Raw genomic sequence first — 4,170 nt, 5'->3', positions numbered from 1 at the left:
GAAATAGATTGTTATTGGTATATTGTTGTCTCTACCTAGGTTGCAATTGGAATATGATCATAATATTGAGATAGTGTGTGTTCATGTGATTTTGTTGAAGGTGAATATGCTAAAACTCCCTACTCGATGGTCGAATAACAGTCTCCTTACTAGCGATACTTTTGTCAAGGTGCTTAGGGATGACCTGACTTGCATCTGGGACTCAATATCTATTGGGATGAGGATGTCTCTTTTAATCAACATTCCTACTACGACTCGAATTCTTTCCATGGTCGATGTTTTGAATGATATTGAGTTCAATTATCTTGTTGAGGTTGAATAACTTACCGATGATAAACATATGTGGGACGCTAAGGCGCTCGAATTTAATAATAATTTTGAACTGTGTGAAAAAAATGGGTTTTAATGGACTTCTTCATCAAATAGGTTTCCGAGGCCAAATAGGTCAAGGATTTTTTGAAGGAGAAGTACATTCTCTTGTAAAAGGTTAAGGAGATAGAGGTGGCAAGGAATACAAATCTTAAAGATACATGGAAGAAGTCTTCTTGTCTTGCATGCTTGGAAATAGAAACGAGGATCTTGTGGACAAGTTATTGAAACTTCAAAGTTAAGGGCTTACTAGGGCTTGAGCCGACAAGATATGATTACCAAGATCGACCAGTTGGAGGACGGTTTCATATATACTTTCATGTATGTGTTTGTGAATGTTGTGACTTGATTCATGTTTTGAATCCTAAGGTTTTTAATACCAAGAGGATGAGTTTGTTGAAGACGATTTTTGATGGGAATGGATATTCTCGTAAGGTTTCTAGGAGGAAACCAAAGAGCACTAAGAAGGTGTTTTGGCATTTTCTTTTGTTATACTTTAACTTAGGATTTTTCCCAACGTACTTTGTTGTCTCTTTATGGGAATTTTTGTTGTCTCTTGGTGAATTTTCTGTATTTAACACCCTTGGTTTATGCTAACTTATGTATCCCTTATTTGTTTATTTAGCAGTAGTTGTTCATTCTGTGTTTCTTACACTTAAAATTTTATACTAAATTTGTTTTAAGTTCAAAATTTCTATCCAATGCTAGAAATTTGGCTGTTAAACGATCTTCGATGGTGGAATTTATTGTACAATTTTACAATCCCAAACAAGATGATATCGGCATCTCGTCTCAATTTTTCCCATATTCGATTATATCATGAGGATGTGGGAGTCGTTTCGAGAAAACGATGGTCTTCTGCTTTATTAGTTAGTCAATGAGACATTTTCTCGATGGCTCTCTATTTAAGGAGCTTTACATGGAAAACCAATTATATATTTCATAAGAAAAATTATTTTATTGATATTCAATCACTTACAACTACTTTGTTAAGTTCATTTTGGTTGCAACTAGTTATAGTGTCTCTTAAGCTTCTTCACATTATGTATTATTGAATTGGTTGTCCGATTGTACAATTCGAGTTTGTAGGGTGTATGCCCCCATTTAATGTTTTAGACATGATTGGATAAGAGTCTTCCTAGTTGAATGTAATTTTTCCTAGTGTTTCTTCTTGTTAGTTGTTCCTCAATACCAAGTTGTACTTGCTACAAACGTATAATAAGGATAACCTAGTATTTTGAGGGCTATGCATAGTGTTTTAGGGTTTATAATTGTGTTAGAGCACGTTTATGCAGAATGGTGAAAAGTTATGTATTTATGAGTCGTAGGTGGATTGAATGTCCATTCGCAACCTAGTGGTTGAGATATTTATAGAGACTGATTATGTCTGGATCCTAGGATCCATGGACGAATGTTCTAATCCCGATAGGAGTGTGGAGCCTTTATTTCCCCTATTCTTCAAAAGAACATGATTTTCCCTATTTTACCAAGCTTCTATACTGTTAGTGCTTTAGCACACGTCAATTTCCATGTTTTGTGAGTGGACAACATGTAGTTTTATCCAAATCCATAAAGTGAGTGATTTGATCAAAGGGAGAGTATACCATACATGGGGCACATATTTTTAAAAATGGGCGACCATGAGCTCTACTTTGGACAATGAGTGCCATTTGTTTGCCTTTGATGATTATTGTATGGCCTCTAGTGGATCCTTTGGTTGTTCCTTAATACCAAGTCATTTTTTTTAACTCTCTCATAATGATGCATTTATTATTTTTTTCTGAATCTTCAATTTACCGACGACTTCTCTAAGTGTGGAATTGGTAGGGGTGACAAAGCGGGTTGCCTGCCCCGTTTAGACCCACTCCATTTAAGCCTGTCCAAAAACGAGGCAGGGCAGGCCTACTTACGTGTCTGAGCTCAAAAGTCAAGTTCGCCCCGTTTACTAACTAATTGGCGGGTTGGCAGGCCGGCCAGGCAAACTTTTATTTACAATTTTTTTAAAGAATTTACTACTTTATTTACAATTTGATTTATTATTTTATTTACAAACATTAATATTTGGTTGATTTTTGATTTCATATGTCATTATCTTCCAAATAATAATACACACTTTTAAGAGTCATTATATAATAAAATATATAAAAAGTTGTAGTATTTTACTAAACAATAATAAAAAAATATTACTATTTCATTACTTCTTAATTTTTTTAATTCTTATCTCATAAATTATTATTATTGAGCTTTATGGTTGTAACTTGCATCCACCATTTATGTAAGCGATAAAGCGAAACAACATGAAAACAAGCTTTTCCATTCATGGTGACAGTAGACATAAGTATTCAAATTCTAATTTTTATCAATAAAGAAAAAAAATAGTGGTTTGGACTCCTCGATACACTATTCTATTTTAATTCAAAGTAAATAAGTTTTTAACAAAAAGTCTGCGGGCAAAACTCGCCCCGACCTGCCTCCGCCCCATTTTTAAAGCGGGTTAGGCGGGGCGGGTCAATTTAAGATTTCGAGCCGAAAATCTCAGTCCAGCCCAAAAAAAATAATGGGTCAAACGAGTCGGTCCGACAAATCCAATCCGTTTTGCCATCCTTAGAAATTGGTGTGATTTTCGTCTATGAAATCAAGCTATTCTTTTAGGGACGTTTCTTTCTCCTCGAAAATGTGTGTGCGTGTATCATCTTTAAGTTGAATGCGGTGTCTTTCCATACCCTCTGAGTACTCAATAAAGTTAGTCGGCCTATTTTTCTTATGCTTCATCGAAACTTCTCTTTAGCCCTCTCGTAATAACACGAGATAACATTTTTTAAGAGAATAAAATATTTAATTATTATTTTAAAAAGAATATCTAACTATTAAATCATTGTGAATAATCTATTGAGAAAGTTACGTGAATAATGCATATATTGAATAAAAATTGAACTTCAAATACAATGTGAACTATTATATCATATGGTATGTAGATTAAATAGTCTTATTTTACCCTTGATTTGTTAACTCGTAGTAAAAATTTAGTTATGTTACTTTAGGATATAAATCTCAAATTTTTTTGGACGGTTGTAAAATGACTATTAACTATTACTTTAATTAATAATTTTCTCTCCACCCTAATTTTTTTAACTAGTTTTATTTTAATTTCAATTAAAAATAATTAAAACCTTGATTACGAATGCATTAGTATTTTTTTTTGACGAAAAATACATAGAATAATTATCCATTTATAAACATGCTTTTTAGTTATTTCAGCGACGATACTTCGTTTTTATTTGTACTTATCATGTGTCCCTCTATTTGCACGTTTTGTACTAGCTAATTGGTACAAATCCACGTTAATTTGTGGAAGAGGGCTTTTTCAGTTTCTCTCTGTTGGAAAGAGTGGGTTGGGTATAAAGCTGCAGGGAGGGATTGATGAGTATTGCTCACAAAATGAGTGACCATGTGCTTCCATTTTGTGATGTGGCTTGCCATCTTCAGAATTGACAGCATCAATGTGCACATTTTCTACATTATAAAAGTGATGTAAACCTCACAAAGAATATTATTTTTATCATATGTTATGGTCACCAACTGGGCTCACTTAACATGTGGAATTTGACCCTAAAGAAAAAGCAATTACACAAAACCTTACCTTTCAATAATAACCTAGGTTTAATAAATAATAACCTTAGTTGCGACACTTTCTTAGGTTATTTAATGTTATAAACATGTAGTGGACTTCGATGGAAGATTGAGAAGTAGATTGCGACCTTTGAATTTGATTGTTGTTTTAGGTTGGTCAACGATTCATGA

Source organism: Vicia villosa, linkage group LG1 (genome assembly GCF_029867415.1).
Source record: "Vicia villosa cultivar HV-30 ecotype Madison, WI linkage group LG1, Vvil1.0, whole genome shotgun sequence".
In the NCBI taxonomy this organism is placed as follows: domain Eukaryota; kingdom Viridiplantae; phylum Streptophyta; class Magnoliopsida; order Fabales; family Fabaceae; genus Vicia; species Vicia villosa.
This window is presented reverse-complemented; position numbering follows the sequence as displayed.